The sequence below is a fragment of the Ochlerotatus camptorhynchus genome, unplaced genomic scaffold (genome assembly GCF_037179485.1).
Source record: "Ochlerotatus camptorhynchus isolate MF236.1 unplaced genomic scaffold, CSIRO-AGI_Acam_v1.1 ptg000338l, whole genome shotgun sequence".
In the NCBI taxonomy this organism is placed as follows: domain Eukaryota; kingdom Metazoa; phylum Arthropoda; class Insecta; order Diptera; family Culicidae; genus Ochlerotatus; species Ochlerotatus camptorhynchus.
This window is the reverse complement of record NW_027040826.1, coordinates 335,015-356,353: the sequence shown is the minus strand read 5'-3', so window position 1 is coordinate 356,353 and position 21,339 is coordinate 335,015. Positions and strand designations below refer to the sequence as shown.

The window sequence follows — 21,339 nt, the reverse complement described above, 5'->3', positions numbered from 1 at the left end:
TTCCAAACTGGCTCACCTGTACCTGTGTTAATATATATTCAGTAAAATGCGACGTTTTTCTTCAGTCGAGTATTAGTACAAGACACTGAAGAAGTCTGCACATTGTAGACGAAATACGCGTATCTGTCAAGGATAAGCAAATAAAGTAGTGGAATTAAATGGAAATTTCTAAACTTTCTCTCTATATTTTTAAACTTATTGAATCACGAATTACAGGTCTTTTTGTACGTACCAATTTACTTTTAGTCAGCCTTTAGACTCCTAGCTCCGAATCGTTCACATTGTTCTACTGGATGAAACAAGTACTTCCCGAATTTATATTGGGGAAGTTGTAACATTTTGCGTAAGTGTCCCTACTATTGGGCCCATGCATATATTTCGATTTTGACAATGTTTAACTAGCAACCAACAATATCCATTTGTTTTCCCCAGATGACGCGATGTTACTCTATAATTTCTGGTATTTACGAAGTGTATGGTGTTCCGGATGTTCCTTAATACCCTGAAGCAACAAAAGTTTCTGGTTCACCACTATTATTTTTAGTAACATGAGTATCTGATTTAATCCTGGAGAACCCGATGGTCAAGAGGTGTCAAACTGGTTCTCCACAATATCGGAAACATCAGTCAAAAGCAGATTATAAAAATATAATATTTATGACATAAAGGTATATTGTCATTATTATTGTCCATCTCCACATATTGAATAAATTGAAGGTAACATTGACAATACGATTATTATAAATATATTGACATGTGTAACGTCCGCTTTAGATGTATAGATTATGTCTAGAGCTGGCCTCATAGCCTAGTCAGTAAAAGCACGGTATTACCAAGCTGGAGGCGGCGGGTTCGATTCCCGGTCCGGTCGAGGGAATCTTTCGAGTTGAAAATTTTCTCGACTTCCCTGGGCATAGAGTATCATTGTGCTTTGCCACACAATATACAAATTCATGCATTGGTATTGGCATCGAAAGCTCTCAATTAATAACTGTGGAAGTGCATTTAGAACACTAAGTTGAGAGCACGCAATAAGCTAATATGCGCTAAGCAATAAGCTTGAAATGCAAACAAGAAGATGGAATTGATTTCTCGGAATTCAAGGTACACCTACACAAACCAACATATCCATCGGGTAGGAGAAGTCTTCCTCTACTCGATGGTGGTGTCGATTTGCCAGAGAGGGCGATGACTTTCGAGAAATCAACGAGAGAAGTCATTGTTTACAAAAATTGTTACGCCCTAATTCCAGCTCTATCTAGATGGGCATTGCTCAGTTTGTGGCAAAAGCAGCGCGAGGTGCACGCTATTTCTATACAACCCAAATATAAGTAGGATCTACTAAAATCCGTCAAAAGTAGGGCTACCCAAAATTGGGTAAATAAAGTTGGGACTGACAAGATGACGAATGGAAAACATCGACCCGAATCCAAATGTTTATTTGTTATCTTGTCAGTTCTAACCTTGTTTACTTGGGAGCCCTGCTTCTGACGGAAATGAGTAGATCCTACTCACATTTGGGTTGCTTAAAAAAAAATTGTGCAGTAGAGTGTTTCAGCGTTATATGGAAAAAGTCAAAGTTTGTAATTTCAAACACTACCCTGAAATGGTAGTTTGGGGGGTCAGAAACAGCCTGCCAAAATTTGAAGTACTTTGGTTCATGGTAACCCCTCGCTCAAAGGGCTTTAAGCTTGTATGGAAAACATCGTCAAAATGAGGAACGAGCCACTTACACATTTTTGGCTCTAGATGGCGCTGCAGTTGGCCTATTTTTTTTTGTTAGAACCTTTGAAATGTTGGGGGCATCTTGGCTGAAGACCGGATGTGAATACATGTTAACCACAAAAAGTTTTTAGTGTTTCAAATGAACACCACCTGCTTTACTTTTGGAGAGGGCGTAACGCACTTTTTTTCCTTGATTTGTTTTCCATCGATCTTGTTTTCCGTGCTGAGCACCAATGCTACCAACGCCAGGAAGGCAGCTCCCACACGTGGACCCCACCTATCGACCCATCAACTCATGAACCGGGGATCAACGGCTTATGCTGATGTTATGCCTCTGCCTGGGATTGAACCCAGACCTGCTGGCCCACCGGAAGATCTGGAACATCCGTAAAATGTATTGCTTCGTTTATTAGATCAAAGTAGGCCTTGATTTTTCTCTGCATTTATTTGCGATGTGGGAAAATGGTGTTTGCTGATACATTAGCTGTTCATTGGCTCCGAGTGGTCACCAGATGACATACCGGAAGATGCGGAACATCCGTAAAATTAACTGTTGCGTAAATTTGTTCAAAGTTGGCTTTTATTATATAGCCTGGGGCAATAGTCGGTGAAACCAGAACGGCACAATCTTATACAACGATCTGCAGGAACCCACTACAACATCCTGTGTCCAAACACTCCCACCCGGTTGAGTCGATCCGGAGCTCATGCCACCATCGACATCTTCATCAGAAACATTGGCGATAACATCTCTCAACCTATCGCTTATCAGGAACTGAGCTCGGACCACTATCCGGTGGTGGCCGAAGTAGATTCCTCGGCCAATAGGTTTCAAGTTTCCCGGCGAAATTACCATCGTGTCAACTGGCAGCAGTATCAGCGCTGTGTGCGATTACGATGTCCTACCGGAGTGGTTCGGAGAAGTCGATCAGCGTCTGCAAACCATCGAAGAAGCAATACCCCGTGCCAGGGAGCAACACGTACCAGCATCCAGACAGGTGAGTCATGCTCTGAACATTGACAGCCCGAATAAAGATCTTATCAGGCTCCGTAACACCATTCGTAGGCAGTTCCAGCGTTCTGGCCTGCTCCACTTGAAGACCAATGTCAATAGGCTAACCAAAATTATCCAGGCCAGATTGTGCAAAACCATTGTGGAAGATGACCAAAATTTTGAAAAATAAGTCGATATCGATCCCTCCGCTTTCCTCTGTTGACCAGAACTCGAACCCATCCCTACTCATAACCCCAGTTGAAAAGGCCAATGCACTTGGCCAACATTTTTTTTTGTTCATTAATTTATTTGATAAGGCTCAACCGAATTAACTTTACAGAGCCGAGGATTCTTGGTCACTATACAATACATCTTAAAACTATAGTCAAAAGGTACAACACAATAAACACTTCATCTTCCGCTATCCAAAAAGCTTCCTCCATCAGAACTGGAGCCGCTTCCAGTGGTTTCATTGTATGGCAGTTACGCCATCGTGGGTCAAAGCGCTTCCATTGCAGCAATGGACGCAAAACGTGGTCAACACTCACACACTCATCACGAAACGGTTGCTTTCCAAAGTCGACGACGCATCGACCGAAAGAACTGCTGATAAAGAACAATGAGGAAGACCACACAATGGTTGCTGCCGAAAAAACAGACGATCGCGTGGTACACATCGAGAGTGGCCTGCTTTTGTCGACAGCCGAGTGAACACTGAGCCAACATTTTGTGATTTCACATAATCTTCGCCAAACCATGGTGAGCCCCCATGGGCCTGCCGTACTGGAGGCAATGTCTAGAGTCGCTGACACCCCCGTAGTAGCGCATGATGATAGTAGAATATCAGCTGATGACGTGATAGCAGCTATTAGAAGCACTAAAAACATGAAGGCTGCGGGTATGGATGGTGTAGTCAACCTCGAGTTGAAAAACTTGAGTATTGACTTCTTCAACCATCTTACCATTATCTTCAACAAATGTTTGGAGCTTGGCTACTTCCCTGCATGTTGCAAGTTAGGCAAAGTGATTCCAATACACAAGCCTGGCAAAGATCCTATCAGTGCCAAAAACTATCGCCCCATCAGCCTCTTGTCCTCTATCTCGAAGCTATTCGAAAAGTTGATACTCAGCCGTCTGCTGGTGTTTTCAAATGATAATAACATCTTTCTTAAAGAGCAATCCGGGTTTAGGAAAGGCCACTCTACCATCCACCAACTCACATGGGTTACTAACATCATCAAGTGGAATAAGTCTGTTTAAAATACATCTACCATGGCATTGTTGGACGTCGAGAAGGCGTTTGACAATGTCTGGCATGATGGCTGCATCGATACAACTTTCCGATCTACTTCGTGAAGATCATCAAAACTACTTGTCAGGCAGATCATTCTAGGTCTACTTGCCCAATGTCCCCTTTGTTTCCACACTCGAATTCACCTTGGCTTATTCCGCCTGCTAACGTCAAGATCCATCTTGATAGCACTACCATTGAATGGTCGAGTGAAGTAGTCTACCTTGGTCTCACCGTCGATAGCAAATTGCTATTTCGATCCCATGTGGACAAGACATCCACCAAGTGTAACATCTTGATCAGGTCGCTCTACCCTCTGATAAACAGGAAGTCCACCCTGTCCCTCAAAAACAAGCTTGCTGTCCACAAGCAGATCATTCTTCTGGCTATTGAGTATGGTATGCCAATCTGGGAGAGTTGTGCTAAGTGCCACCACCTAAAGCTTCAGAGGATCCAACACAAGATCCTCAGAATGATCCTTACCAATCCACCGCGAACTCGTAATTCTAAGATTCACCACCTGGCCGGTCTTCAAACACTCGAGGAGCGAAAGACTTCCACGCTGGAAAGGTTCAGAGTCGCTTGTCTGCGATTAAACCACCAGATCATTCGTGATTTGGCAACCTAGTTAGAGTAGTTAGGTAGGTTCCTGTGCTCAAAGTAGGTAGGTTATCAAAATTTTAAATTCAAACAATCCCATAAAGGGTTTCCTGTAAATTAAAGGGTGATACGGTCAAAATTTGGTCAATATCAACTTGACGTATTTCTTTCAATTTTGCATTTAAAAAACCTGAACACCCCTCATTTTGAAGGTGTGTGTGTGTAGGATGTTGCTCCTATTTTGATTTTGGAATTCACTCTTCAGTTGTCAAAATGCCGTCCAAGCAAGAAGAGCAGCGTATCAAAATTTTGCTCGCGCATCGCGAAAATCTGAGCTACTCGCACGCAAAGTTGGCAAAATCGCTAAAAGTTGGCAAAATCGCTAAAAGTTGCCAAATCAACCGTTACAAATGTAATTAAAGTGTTTGGGGAACGTTTGTCGACAGCCAGGAAGTCTGGATCGGGGGGAAATCGAAAACCGGAAGCCGCTGGGACGACAAAGAGAGTTGCCGGTAGTTTCAAGCGAAACCCTAACCTCTCTCTCCGAGATGCCGCAAATAAGCTGGGTGTATCGTCTACAACCGTGCATCGAGCCAAAAAACGAGCCATACTATCGACTTACAAGAAGGTAGTGACTCCAAATCGCGATGATAAACAAAATACGACGGCCAAAGCGCGATCCCGGAGGCTGTACACGACGATGCTGACGAAGTTTGACTGCGTGGTAATGGACGACGAAATCTACGTTAAAGCCGACTACAAGCAGCTTCCGGGACAGGAGTTTTATACGGCAAAAGGAAGGGGAAAGGTAGCAGATGTTTTCAAGCACATGAAACTGTCAAAGTTCGCAAAGAAATATCTGGTTTGGCAAGCCATCTGTACCTATGGCTTGAAAAGCAGCATTTTCATAGCTTCCGGGACTGTCAACCAAGAAATTTACGTGAAAGAGTGTTTGAATAAACGTCTGCTGCCTTTCCTGAAGAAACACGGTTGTTCCGTACTGTTTTGGCCGGATTTGGCATCTTGCCATTACGGTAAAAAGGCCATGGAGTGGTACGCCGCCAACAACGTGCAGGTGGTTCCCAAGGACAAGAACCCTCCCAACACGCCAGAGCTCCGCCCAATTGAGAAATACTGGGCTATTGTCAAGCGGAACCTAAAGAAGACCAAAAAAACTGCTAAGGGCGAGCAGCAGTTCAAGGCAAACTGGCTTTCTGCGGCGAAGAAGGTGGACAAGGTGGCTGTACAAAATCTGATGGCAGGGGTCAAGCGTAAGGCCCGGCAATTCGGATTTGGAAAAGCGGAAGCCTAACTGAATATTTTTCCTGAATTTTATACTAATTGAACTTGAAAAAGAAATTTAATTTGATTTTTTAAATAAACGATTTCACCGATTTACACGCGTTTTCCCTTGACCAAATTTTGACCGTATCACCCTTTAGCGCTTAACGCAATCATCACATTAAGAGATGAACTAGCCTATGGCTAAAAATCTCTCTAATAAAGAAAAAAAAAATCATCACATTAGAATAAAACCAATTAACTAAAACAAAGATGAAGAGCCAAAGGCTAACCAATTGAAATGTTGAACCAAATGTTGAAACATAAAAAAAAAACATGAAATAAAGGTAAATTTTACTACTTTACTAGGCTTTTATTTTTCTCTGTAACTATATCGAATGTAAGTGGATTTTTATGGTTATTACCTCCGAGTGGTCACCAGATGACCCGCTGGAATATCTGGAACACCCTAAAACGTTACTGCTACGTAAACTCGATCAAAGTTGGTCATGACTTTTCTTCTGAATTATACGGAATGTAGTAAAATGGTGATTTTTGTTATATAAATGTTAGTAATTGGTTCTGAGTGGTCACCAAATGACCCGCTAGAAGACCCAGAAGTTCTACTGATTGCTGTGTAAATTTGATCAAAGTATGAATTGCTATATTTACAAGGGCCTCATAGCCTAGTCAGTAAAGGCATGATATAATCAAGCAGTAGGCAGTTGGGTCGATTCTAAGTCTGGTCGAGAAAATCTTTCGGGTTGAAAATGTTCAGATTTCCCTGGATATATAGTTGTGTATAGTGCGTAAATGTTTCCCCCTTTTTCCAGAAAACATTTCTTGAATACCGTTAAGGTTCTACCGTTTAGGTTCTACCTTTTAGTTTAAACAGCTAAAATTACACTTAAACAGCATTTACTTTGTATTTGTTTGACGGATACCCCTTCAGTGCACAATGGCACAACGCAATGTAATACAAGTTTGAGTTGAATTCGACTCAGATCCTGAGTTACTTTTATCGGCCGTGTAGATTGGGTAAATCAAAAACAAAAGAAGCGCTGCTAGGGTTTTTGATCTAATTTCCGTCCTACTAAGCACAACTCGCGCTTTACCTCTCTTTTCTGAACGAGTTTAAACAAAAAATTGAATATTTCTGTCAAAGATGACTTCTAAACTTATTCACCTTTCCATACGTACCGTTAGATTTGATAAAAAGTCACAAATTGTTGAGATATTGTTTGAAATCTAATACTGCTTCTTGATTCTAAATTCGTTCTACGAGTTTCAATTCTGTCCTAACGCTTTAAAACGCCATTAGATTTTCTTCGTCCTACGGATAAACGTAGAAAAAGGGGATTCGCTAGGAGCGCATCTTTTGTTTTGAGAACAATGAGCGTAAATATTCATACAATGCGCTCTAGCAGGGTTTATGTTGTAGCTAGTGAACTAACGCATCGGAACAAACCTATTATTGACTTCTACACGGTGAAATCATTGATATTATTGATCTTTTCTGATTGATAGAACGGAATTGGGTGATTACGACGAAGTAGCGCTCTACCCTACCAAATACATTTTTTTGTTTTCATCCTTAGGACGAAGAAAATCCAATTGCATTTCAAATTCCTTCACACACACGTGTCTGCCCGATCATGTGTACTTTGCTTAGTATCATCTAATTTGTCCAATTAAAAAGTAACATGAAAGAAACCTAAATATAACAAACCTGCGCTTATTGCAGCTAACATAAGTTTTTTTTTCCTTGATTTATTTTCCGTCGATCTTGTTTTCCGTGCAGAGCACCAATGCTACCGACGCCAGGGAGGCAGCTTCCACATCTGGACCCTACCTATCGACCCATCAACTCATGAACCGGGGACCAACGGCTTTACTTCCCTTCCCATGATCAGAGATGTTATGCCTCAGAACATCCCGGCGGCACCGACTGGGATTGAACCCAGGCCTGCTGGGGTGAGAGGTTATCACGCTCACTACTTCACCACCGGCGCCGCTAACATAGGTTCTTGCTAAGAAAAAATATCAACTATTGAATGAAATTTATAAATGTATTTTTTTTTAAATTCAACCAACACCATTAGTTTTATTTTGTTAAATTCAGCCGAATCCGAAACCACAGCTGACATGCGGCGTGTGCGTAATTACATCCGTAAAATATCCAGTTTACCTACCATTATTCTGTGGTTGCTACTTATGACCCAAGTCCAACCGCCAGCGATCAATAAAATAATTTACGATCATATTGCTTTGCATCGTCCGATTCGGGTTGGCCTTTCCGTACCAGGCCTCCAACCATACTCCTTAGAAACAAAACAATAAAATGAACATTTTCTTGCTCCATAAAACGAAACGAGAATTTCAGCGAAAAATCCACAGACAAATATCGTCCAACAAGAAACATAAAATCGGTAATGATGTCAATAAATAAAGATACGCCTACATGGGAGATTGAGTTGCCAATGCTTATGAAAGAAATCCTAATCGGCAGCCATCTCCTCCGTTAGCCTTTGCAGAGCTTCGTTTAGTTCAATGCTGTACATGTGTGACCCTCTCGACGAGAAGTATCCTGACGGACCCGAGAACTAAAACGCAAGCGATAAACAAGGCAATAAAATTAGTCTCTCCGACATCAACGATTTCTACTGGTGATTATAAAATTGCACCAAGTTTCCTCTGGATTAGCTTACCACAAAGATCACCACGCTTGAAACGCCCCTTGAAATCACAGGGTCAATTCTTCATCTTTTACGTTGATGGTTTCAACTTTTCAATCCTTTTTGTTAAGATATACAAAAAGGAGCAGCCTAATAGTTTTATTGCTTTACAACATCGGTCAAGGAAGAGGGCTCATGCCTCGGAATAATAATAGACAAAAATGACCCAAGTTATAGCTGGAATTTGAAACCCGTACAGATTTAAAGTCAGAAACATGTTTACGCATACAAAAAGGAGCAGCCATAAAAAGTGTGATAATCATCTGGTTTGGGTAGCTTCCTGATGAATTAGAATGATTAGCGGTGCTAATCACATCTCCATTTACTGAATTGAATATCACACGAACAATGAAAACCTGATGCAGAGCCTATGCTTGTTCCTCGACATAATGCTCACCATAAAGTGATGAATCTTCTCCTACATGCGACGTAGAGTGCGGCTAGGATCAGTGCCATGCCATTAAAGTATCAAATTACAACCTCGCCAGTTCTGGTTCGAAAGATCGATTTTTGATGGAATGTCAAGAATGAGGGTGAAAAATCAGGTGGATGTAGGAGAAAAAATTTAGATTGCTGAAGCGTAATAGTGAGAAATGAGGCAGAATTTTGACAAATACAGGTTGCAGGTGACTTTTGGATATTCTACATGTAATATAACGTGAGCTCCGAAGAAGATAGGAAAAAGTACAGTACCCGTCAAAAGTATATATAATGTCATACTTTTTACCCACCATGCCCAAGTACCTTTTCTGAAATTTGGATTATGACCACCACGTCGTTCACTGCAGGAACTGTACGGATTTTAATCAGTTGCTCATCCTAGTTTCCCCAATACCACGTTTTTCGAGGCCTCTGGATTTGTCCTTGCGAATAAGATTCGAATTTTGAATACTGAAAACGTAAGACATGGATGTGTGTGCATTGTGTGCTTATGAACTAAAATGTAGATCATGATTTGATAGCTGAAGCATGCTGTTCATGCTTTTTGCTTGTTTTTAGGTAGAATCGGTATAGTTAGTAATTTGGTGGGATATAGATTGACGACATCACAGCCATTTGACAGGTCTTCTGCTCGATTGGAATGACTTTTGCAATATCGGCAGTTCCAATTTTGAAAGGTGTATCCGGGAATTTAACAGGATGGGGAAGTAAAAGGATCCAGCCTATTCGTTCGTGGCCGGAACGATCTGGCTTTCTCGTCTTGAAGACCTTTGCCAAGAAATTGAAGAATCAATTTTTTTGCAAAAGAACAAACTTTTTGAAATAGTTCATAAATTTCATACTGAATTATAGTGTTCATAAGTTAGACACTATATATATGAATTCCAGGTTGATTCGTGTCAAAAATTATTGGTAGTCTCCCACCTCAAGTTCAGATTGACAGTGACTACGAGACTTGAACTATACGTGCCCACACAGTTCGAAAAAGTAGTGTAAATTTCTGTTCAATGTGATGCACATAAAAGGAGCGTCATATATCCTACAAGTTAAAATTATAAATCATGTAAAGTTCGGAGACATTTCATGCATTGTCGCAAATATTGTATACAAGAGCCCAGTTTTGTAAACAACATTACTTACAAGTTGCTCGTTTGCGTGAAATGAAATACAAGTTTACACGCATGAATGTTTACATCATATTTAAAATTCAGATTTTTTATCTGTGCAACTAACATTTTTTACAATGTAAGCGGTTTGCGCATCCCAAGTAACACACAAAACATCTTTCTGAAAAATAATTAGAACGACTTGTGCATCTGCATTTATACAGCACAGATAACAATTCTGAATTTTAATTGTGATGTAAACATTCATTCACGTAAACTTAAATTTCATTTCACGCAACCTAGCAACTTGCAAACAATGTTGTTTACAAGGACGGGCTTTTGTATACAATATTTGCTACATTGCATGAAATATGTCAGAACTTTACATGATATATAATGTAAACTTATATGATATGTGACGCTCCATTTATGGGCATCATATTGAACAGAAATTTACACTACTTTTTCGAACTGTGTACTTGACAATCAGTTCGATATTATGCCAATTCGTTCAAAAATCCAAATGCGTGTAATTCTAAATGTCCTGTAGAATTACAAAAAGCGCCCATCTAAAGCCATCCATGTAAAGTTCAAGTGACGTTTAATTTTGCATGCATGTTAATTTCAAGTCGCGTAAATTTAAAAAGCAATTTAGTTTTACATGAATATACATGCTCGTTTTATGTGCATGTAAATTCGTGTAAAATTACAAAATAATTTTAACTGTGCTTGTTTTATATGAAGTTTATTGATGTTATCTTCATACTTCCTAGAATTTGAAATTTTCCAATATAGTTTTCTTCTGCTTTTATCTTTAAATGTTTCTTAAACGTGCATCTTACTGTTTTACTACCCCTATAAAACTTGTCGTATGCAAAATCAATCTTAGTTGAAATTGTAAAGCTCTTGAAGAGATTCTGGACTTTCGAGCCGAACTGTCTCTTCACGCAGTGATTGACAGTTTCTTTAGAGGTTTTCGGAGGTTTGTTATAAAGAGAGTTGAAAACACTTTTTTATGACAGCTAATAAATTAATGCAACTGAAAAGGTGCAGGATGCTTCATAAGTAGTTGAAAATACTTTTAAATAGCACTCTGGTAATTAAATGTACGCATTGCTGCTTACAAAACTTCTTTATGACAGATCGAAGGCGTGTTGCACGAGAATATAATGTTCATGCCATCGGCAAGAACTTGGTAGATACTTATTATAAAACATTTATCACGCGGAGTTGGTCTAGTTAAGAAGTAATATGTCTATCACGCCAAGGACCAGTGTTCGAATCCTATACTATTTTTTTTTAATTTAATTTTTTGCCGCTGGTTTTTATAATGTTTCCAAAACATGTTATAAGACCAGTATTTAGTTTTATAAGCTCCGCGTCTTGCGCTTTTAAGGTTGTATAAATGTATTAAATGATGTAAATTAAAGTAATATTGATTCTATATGTAAGTCATTGAAAAGTATATTCTACTTCTTTATGACAGCCGTGTTGCAAGGGATTTCATTTATACAGCCTCAATCTGTATTAAAATACTATACGATATGAAATAACCTTTACTCAACCTCTATACAAGCAAATCTGGCGAACTTAGTCAGCTACTTATGGCTGTTGGGATGGTTGGGACAAGCTCTTATTGCATATCCATTTACGCTTCTATACAGCTGTTATTCTGATGTTTAGTTGTGACTTCAACTGGTTATGTCTACTGTTGAAAACTAAATCCAATCCGAATTGTTTTAACTGTGGTCTTAGCATGCAAGTTATATCATGATCAAATGGAACGGACACTCGTTTCAATGGTTCAGGAGCTGCGGTGAGGGTTGTAAATAATCTCCTTTGTAGAATTCTCGCTTTTTTATCGATGATTGCCTGGAATGTGGTCTCCTTGTATCCGTTGAGTCTTGCTGTTTCGAAGATGTACTGTAATTCCTTAACCTTTCCTGTATCGTTGAGTGGAAGAGTCTGCATTCGATGAATCATGTGGTGAAAGGCGACCATTTTCTGCTGGAACGAATGGCTGGAGTATAGGGGATAACTCTTTTGGTGCTTGTTGGTTTCCTGTAAATTTTGTATTCATGCGAGGAAGATGATGACGATTCCCTGATGACTAGAAGATCGAGATATGCGAGTTTCCCGTCTTTTTCTACCTCGTGAGTGAATTTGATATCCTTGTGAATTCTGTTGATCTCATCTAAAAATTGTGGAAGGGCTTGCCGTTTAACTACGCTGAAGATATCGTCAACAAACCTCCACCAACGGTTATAAATTCATCGGATTGAAGAAAACCATCGCATCGCTTCACAAGGACGTAGCATTTCTGAAGAAATGTCAAAAATATATGGTTATTATTAAAAGCCATAGGATTAAGGTACGGACACCTACCCCACTCAGCGTAGTCAAGAGGATGGAAGCAGAGTTCATCAAAGATAGCATCAGACGGCTATATAGCAAGCTGGACATGAAGATTTTGGTATGTTATTATCTACATCTCAAATTGGCCAAGGAGTATCCAATTAAATTCCAGGAGTTTCTGTCTAGGGCCAAAGTAGCAGAGGAGTGCGAATCGGATAGGAAGCGGAAGCTGCAGGATAGGAAGCTAAACAGACTACGACAGGAGTCTCAACGGAGACGGACGACACACCGAACCGGTGAGTGTAGGATCTAAGCAACCATTGGTTCTGTAACAACCTTAAAGCATGAGAATAAATATTCATTATCAGTTGTACCTCGGACCGAACCAGACGTTTCTACATTTTGGCGACGAGCGATAAAAGTTACCCACAGATTTGGACACTCCACCCCAGAAAATTTTACTTGGACCCCCGTGAGATGGCTTGGCCTATGGTGAGTACTTGTGATAAAGCAGATTTTCGAGAGAGTTTGCAGTGGAAAATTCTAATGTACCAAACCTGAAATCATTTTCGTGGATAGAAAATTCTTAGGGATGATTTTACCTGAGAAAATTGAATTTCAATTTCTCCCGTAAACCCGGAATTTAACATCCTAAGAAATAGAGGCAGTTCAGGGTATTTTTTTTCGGAATGAAAATCCTAATCGCTTAGGGATGATTCTCACTAAAACAATTTTGTTGATGACGTGAGACCCGGTGATTCTGGAAAATTCTAAACAAAATACGCGGAACCTATAGCAACGGGATGAAGTACGCAGTGAAATATGTAAAAAGTATCATTATGTGGAACCCAATGTTTCATGGGATGCAGTACGCAGAAATTCCTAATGTGAAAGAAAGCGGAACCTTTCGTTTGGAATGAAGTACGCAGGAAAATATGAGATATTTTAAGCGGAATCCGACGTTTAAGGATGTAGTACGCAGTAAATCTGAACTTAGAGAATGTTAAATGCGGAACCCAACATTTGGGATGAAGTACGCAGAGTGATACTGTGTATATGTATTTCAGTGCGGAACCTGAGTTTTGTGTAGTACGCAGATCACATGAATTTTGATAAAAATACGTCACAGACGTAGTGTAGCTCGTAAAGTACCTTAAAATGCGTGTTTTCTAGGTAAACCAGTTGATCCCTCCGTTTTCCGAAGATGCCGACGGACCAGTGTCTGCCCGCTGGGAGAAGTGGCGTGAACATTTTGAAGCATACCTAGCATGGAAGGACGTTGACAATCAGGAGGAAAAATTCAAATCCCTGATGATGTTCGGTGGACCAGACATCCGGAAAGTGGTCAAGCAAGTTCATGTTGACGAATCACACGCTATGGAGAACCGGTACCACATGTCAATGTTGGACGATTACTTTGTACCGAGACTCTCGAAAACGTTCGAACGTCAGAAGTTCCGCGAGATGAAACCAGCTGTAGGTGAAAAGTTTGACACTTTTGTCATCAGACTGAAAAAGCAGGCAGCCTACTGTGATTTTGGAGATCAGCTGGAAAGCATGGTAGCTGACCAAATTATTACAACTACAACGGATGTGAGTCTGAAGAGGAAGTGCCTGGAAAAAGACTTTAACTTCAAGGAGATCGTAGAGATCGGTCGTACCCACGAGTCTGTTCAAATACAGATGAGCGATTTGGACAATCGGAACGGAAACTTACAAAAAGTCAGCGCTGTCGAAACGGAGGCCAATGAAGAGTCAATTTTGAAGGTACGCTCCAAACTCGGAGGACCAAGGCGATTCAGATGTTTCCGATGCAATGGCAGACATGATTCGAAAGATCCATCGTGTCCAGCCAAATCACTCGAATGCAGAAGTTGTGGTCAAGTGGGACACTTTCCCGCTGCTGTTTTCTAAAAAGGAAGAAGACCAACGGACAACCGTCCCAGTACAATCGTTTCGGAGCTTCCCGTAAACAAAAGCGATTCATACGAGAAGTATCTGTAGATGGAACCGAGCGCAACTCAGATGTAGTTGATCTTTTCCATCTAGGAGCAGGAAAAAAGATGGTTCCAGTATCTGTTGGAGGAGTTTGTTTGAAGTTCGTGATTGAAACAGGAGCAGACGAAGACGTTTCAAGCGAAGCAGATTGGGCTACGTTGAAACGCGTTGGGTTTAAAGCATACTCTATCAGGAGAGGAAGGTGAAGTCGACGCAGAAGCTATGATCGACGGTCGGAGTACCGACACTACGTTCTACGTGATCCAGAATGGGAAATGCTCGCTTCTCTCAGGTGACACAGCAGTCAAACTTGGATTGGTGAAATTTTTTGCAAGCAGTGAATGATGAATCGTTCCCACATGTGGATGGTAAGCAATAATTTATACAGGTAAATTTAAATAAATCTATTCTAAACTTCACATGTGTACAGGTATTGTTGCTAATATCAAAATCGATAAAACTGTAACTCCAGTCCGCCAAAGCCTTCGTCGCATACCATTTCCTCTTGAAGAATTGACCTTGAAAAAACTTCGGGAGCTAGAGAAGCAGGACATCATTGAACGTGTCAATGAAGCTTCTGAATGGGTCTCTCCAATGTTAGTAAAGCGTAAAAGCTTCGATGAGGTCAGACTTATTGTAGATCTCCGGGAGGCTAACAAAGCAATAGTTGGAGAAGTCCATCCCCTTCCAACACTCTAGCAAATAACGAAGAAAATCGGAGGAAATCAAATTTTCACTAAACTTGACATTCGACAAGCTTTCCATCAAGTTCTTCTTCGAGATGATTGTCGATACATCACCACCTTCATTTCCCCCCTTGGTTTATTCCGTTATAAAAGGCTCATGTTTGGACTTTCTGCTGCTCCTGAGTTGTTTCATAAAAGTTATGGAGACGATTTTTGCTGATCTTCCATGGCTTATTATTTTCATCGATGACATTCTGATCCCCGCTAGAAACGAATCTGAGCTTCGTGAAAGAACTTTGATGGTGTATAACAGATTGAAGCAGTACAAGATACTACTGAATGCTGACAAAGTTATCACAGGCGCTAGGGAAATAGACTTCTTGGGTTATCACATTTCTACACAAGGAATTTCAATTTCTCAAGAAAAACTGGAAGCTATCGAAAAATTACAAGTCCCCAAGTCCGCAGAAGCAGTTCGAAGTCTGCTTGGTTTGGTTAATTTCGTTCATCGACATGTTCCAAATATGGCAACCATTACACACCCCCTAAATCAGCTCACAAGGAAAGGCATAAACTTCGAATGGAAACCAGTACACCAACAAGCATTCGAGCAAATTAAGATGATTCTACTTAACAAAAATACCCTTGGATTTTATAATGTTTACGATGAAACTTATGTTATTGCCGATGGGAGTCCTGTTGGCCTTGGTGCTGTTTTGGTACAGAAAGGGAAAGATAATCGCAATCGTGTGATCTGTTATGCGTCTAAAACTCTCACTCCGACAGAACAGAAGTATGCGCAGACTGAGCGAGAAGCTTTAGCATTAGTATGGGCTTGTGAAAAGTTTCACTATTATCTTTACGGGAAGTTTTTCCATCTGGTTACGGACCATAAGCCGTTAGTCGTGATTTTTGGAGATCATCTGAAGCCGTCACCAAGGATTGAACGATGGAAGTTGCGCCTGATGTCCTACGATTTCAAAGTAATGTACCGTCCAGGAAAGAATAACATCGCTGACCCGCTGTCACGACTCTGCCAATCTTTACCAGATAATGGACCTAGCTTTGATGAAGAATCAGAAAGAATCGTACGAATGATAGCTAGTGATGCTTGCCCGTTGGCAATAACCCTTCGGGAAATTGTAACTGCCACAAACTCAGATGAAGAACTGCAAGAACTGATTAAATGGTTACCGTACCCTTCTCGACGTTGGCCTAGAACATTAATGCGTTATGCAAAGATGTCGGGATGCTTCACCAGTGATGGACATTTATTGATGAAAGATCAAAGCATTGTAATTCCTCGAATCCTACAAACCCAAATTTTGAAGCTTGCACACGAACCTCACCTTGGAATTGCAGCAATGAAACGTCGACTACGATCTAAAGTATGGTGGACTAGGATGGACTCTATGGTAGAGAAATTCGTCCAATCTTGCACAGGATGTACGCTTGTATCAGAACCTGATACACTTCCTATAACAAGAACCGAGATGCCTAACGGACCGTGGAAGAAAATAGCGGTGGATTTCATGGAAATTCCTGGCGGTTACCATTTGCTTGTAGCGACAGGCTACTACTCCCGGTACGTTGAAGTTGCTATACTTACTTCAATGACAGCAAAAGTAACAGTCACTAAAATGAGGGAAATTTTTGCAAGGTTCGGCTATCCTATTGAAGTTGTTTGCGATAATGGTCAGCCATTTTCTTCAGCAGAATTCTTGAATTTTTGTCAGACAAATGCAATCTCAATCAAGCATACAGTTCCTTATGCAGCTTTTCAAAATGGATTGGTCGAGAGGCAAAACAGAACTTTATTGAAGACCTTGAAAATAAGCTGTACTATGGGACGTAATTGGCGGTATGATCTACAAGATTTTCTTCACTCTTACCGAGCAACACCTCACAGCATAACAAAGTTTTCACCGTTGGAATTGATGTTTGGGTGGAACATTCGGGATAAAATACCAGGAAACTCAAGACCAGTCAATGAAACTGAAGCAAGAGAAAACGATAGGAAGGCGAAAGAAAAAGGAAGAATGTATGCGGATTCAAAAAGGAGAGCTAAGCAATGCAATATCGATGTTGGAGATTATGTGATTGCGAAAAATTTTGTCAAGAAAAATAAGCTAACAACCACTTTCAACCCCGAACCTCACCTTGTGATACAACGCGACGGATCACGGCTCCACTTGAAGAACATTAAAAGCAGTGTGATCTCCAATCGACACGTGAACCACACAAAACGAATCCTAAATGCGAATCCCATGATGAAACAGGAGAATGACGCAGATAATCATAAAACCTCTGAGGGCACACAAGAAGAAGATGACATGGGACCAGCCATTCCAACTGCTGCTGAACGTACTACGAATCCAACGGAACAACCCTCTACCAGCCAAACTACTACGGAACCTCAGATGGTCTCACGATGCGATGGTCGAAAACGCCCTTTTGAGACTAGCCGAGCTACCAGCAAGCGCTCGAAACATGTACCTAAATACTTAGCAGATTACAAACTTTGAATATATTAAATTTTTAAAATATTAAACGTAAGGAGGGAATGTAGGATCTAAGCAACCATTGGTTCTGTAACAACCTTAAAGCATGAGAATAAATATTCATTATCAGTTGTACCTCGGACCGAGCCAGACGTTTCTACAGTGAGCAGATCCCATCAACCATCACCACGATGCCGAGGATTCACTCCATTGATGGGTTGGTTGTCAACCGATCGACAAGCGCATTCACGGAAGAACAATTGACACACCTCAACAAGGGGCTAGGATACGTGGTTACAACCAAGCCAGTAGAAACAGCGATTACCAAGACACTTCCGATACCATCATAGAATACGGTTAGGACTATCACATCGAACATAATTAAGGACGGACAGGAACAAAGTCGCGCCAACGAAAAAGAAATTCGGATTGTAAAGGAGCTGAAAAGTAAAGCTGTATACTACGTGAAAGCAGACAAGGGAAACGCGGTCGTTATCATGGACAAGGACGATTACGACTATCAGATGACAACGAAGATTAACAACGGACCGTATAGACAGCTTCGAGTAGACCCCTTACAGAACATAGTGAAACGCGTGGAGAAAGCACTGAAGGAGTGCAAATCGATTTTAGGAGATGGAGCAGGTCGTTTACGGAAACCCAATCCCATTCTACCCAGGATCAAAGGTCACCCCAAAGTCCACAAACCGGGAAATGAAATGCGAGAGATCGTGTCTGCAGTTGGTTCCCCCACCCACAAACTAGCGAAGTGGCTAGTCAAAGAGTTTCAGAGTATGCCGAATCAGTTCCAGAGTAAAGCAGTTAGTAACACCCAGGAGTTCGCCCAGCAGCTACAATCTTCAGGAGACTCAACGAGGACGAGATTATGGTATCTTTTGACGCACAGCTCTTTTTCGCAGCGTACCGGTCAAGGAAGCGATCAACCATTTGGAGGACTGGTTATTAAAACAACGAGAGGATACAGCATGGAGAAACAAGGTTCGGACGTACCTTAAGCTGACCCACTTTGTATGAAAGAGAACTACTTCTCTTTCCGAGGTAACTTCTACAAGCAGACGAAAGGAGCCCTAATGGGAAACCCCCTATCCCCCTTCTTGTGTTAACTTTTCATGGCCAACTTGGAGACAATCCTGAAGGAGAAAGGACTATTAACAAACCGTTGGTGGAGGTTTGTTGACGATATCTTCAGCGTAGTTAAACGGGAAGCCCTTCCACAAATTTTAGATGAGATCAACAGAATTCACAAGGATATCAAATTCACTCACGAGGTAGAAAAAGACGGGAAACTCGCATTTCTCGATCTTCTAGTCATCAGGAAATCGTCATCATCTTCCTCGCATGAATACAAAATTTACAGGAAACCAACAAGCACCAAAAGAGTTATCCCCTATACTCCAACCATTCGTTCCAGCAGAAAATGGCCACCTTTCACCACATGATTCATCGAATGCAGGCTCTTCCACTCAGCGATACATGAAAGGTTAAGGAATTACAGTACATCTTCGAAACAGCAAGACTCAACGGATACAAGGAGACCACAATCCAGGCAATCATCGATAGAAAAGCGAGAACTCTACAAAGGAGATTATTTACAACCCTCACCGCAGCACCTGAACCATTGAAACGAGTGTCCGTTCCATTTGATCAAGATATTACTTGTAAGCTAAGACCACAGTTAAAACAATTCGGATTAGATTTAGTTTTCACCAGTAGACATAACCAGTTGAAATCATTGTTATACCCCGGACAGACTATGGCTTATATCATGTAATATAGGCTGTCTTGCAATGAGCACTCATACATAGGATTTCCAGTGAAAACTAGATGTATGAGTGCTATATTACATGATATAAGCCATAGTCTGTACGGGGTATAAGGATCCACTAAAGACCCAGTTAATGTTTTAGGTAAAGCAGGTGTATATAAAATAAGGTGTAATCATTGTCACAAAGTATATGTAGGACAAACCAAGAGAACTTTAGCAACTAGATTTAAAGAACATATAGCGGAGGTTAATAAGACCAAAAAACAAGAGGAAAAAGGCCTAACATATTATTTTAAATCAAAGGTTGCAGCACACATCTTCACATGCGATGTTTTTCTTCAGTCGAGTATTAGTACAAGACACTGAAGAAGTCTGCACATTGTAGACGAAATACGCGTATCTGTCAAGGATAAGCAAATAAGGTAGTGGAATTAAATGGAAATTACTAATCTTTCTCTCTCTCTCAAGAATGGGTGGTAAAGTTTGTGTATGACATACACAATTTATCAATTTTGCTTTCAGAAGGTCACAACTAGCGATTTTATGATCTCTGATTGCTCGCTCGTCACGTTGCTCATCGTTACAGCTAATCGCTATTGTGACCCTCTGAAAGCTAAATTAACATGTTTTATGTATCATACAAATACTTTACCTTGTCTTCTTGCATCTTGTCAATAAGAATCACCATTAAAATGTTTCATAGCTGCATAAATCGAAAAAAATAGCATTTTAGCTGTAATGAGCATTTGCAAGCCTGGTAGGCGGGACAACAGCTCACTTTAATATATCTCAGATGACGTAGCGGTTCGTGCTGGCACTCTCACGCAGAAGGATTGGGTTTTATTCTTCAAACAGCTCCAATACTATTAATAATGCTGATAAATCAATATACGTTCGTACCTGTCTTTAGACATAACTTTCATAACTCCTGACTTAAGAATCCAGCATTTTACGGGTGCTTATGGCCGCCACAATCTGGCTGAGTTTTTGGTAGGGAACATATGATTTGACGTTTTTGGTAGGGAACATATGATTTCAAATTTGATCGTTTACACGTCAATCGACACAACCCAAACTTCAAACCTTATGTTCCCTACCAGAAACTCAGTCAGGTTCTGGCGGCCATAAGCGATCGTAAAATACTGGATTAACTTTCATAAAAGTGCGAACTAAAGGACAAACACCTCTTTTAACTTATTTTCTAAACGTTCCGTACAAGTTCCGCCCAAAGTTGTTTAGAATGCTATTCAATTATGGTACCGTAACTTTCAAGCTGCTTAAGCCACAAATAGCCTTTTATCAGAACTTTTGGTTACTTGGATTGGCAGTGTTGCTAGAAATCGCGTCGCACGAAATCGCGTGTTTTGAATCTACTCTTCTCTTATAATAGACTCTTTCTAGCTGGGACTAAATCTTTGTCAAATCCCCGAGTATTTTAATTCGTTGGCCGATAATACGATTTTTGCTCGATTGTGGGTCGTGAATTGTTGAAGCTGCCAAGACCAAATGCAAATGTCTGCATCGCAGGTGTTTATCGTTCTACCTTCAAATCTCATCTTTCGTGGGTTATGAGTCATTTAAAAGATCCCGATATACCGGTAGGGCCATTCCAGGTAGATCCAAACACCAGCAGATGTAGTACTAGAATATCCTTCATTTAATCGATTAAAATGCATTGAAATACTGTTGGGAATTCAAGAGTCCAGCGAGTTATTTACTGAACGAACACTTTCTATGACAGACACCAGAGATACTAACCATGTTCTGGTGTAGAAGACCATTTATAGATGGGTGCAGAGCTATCTTCCGTGAACAAACTTGTGATAAACATTCAGTGTGA

At 40.6% G+C, this 21,339-nt stretch overlaps 1 pseudogene; it reads left to right on the top strand.

The window, feature by feature from the left end:
* The first annotated feature begins 13,008 nt into the window (after positions 1–13,008).
* LOC135708885 (uncharacterized) lies at positions 13,009–15,153 on the top strand (annotated as a pseudogene).
* Positions 15,154–21,339: the final 6,186 nt, after the last annotated feature.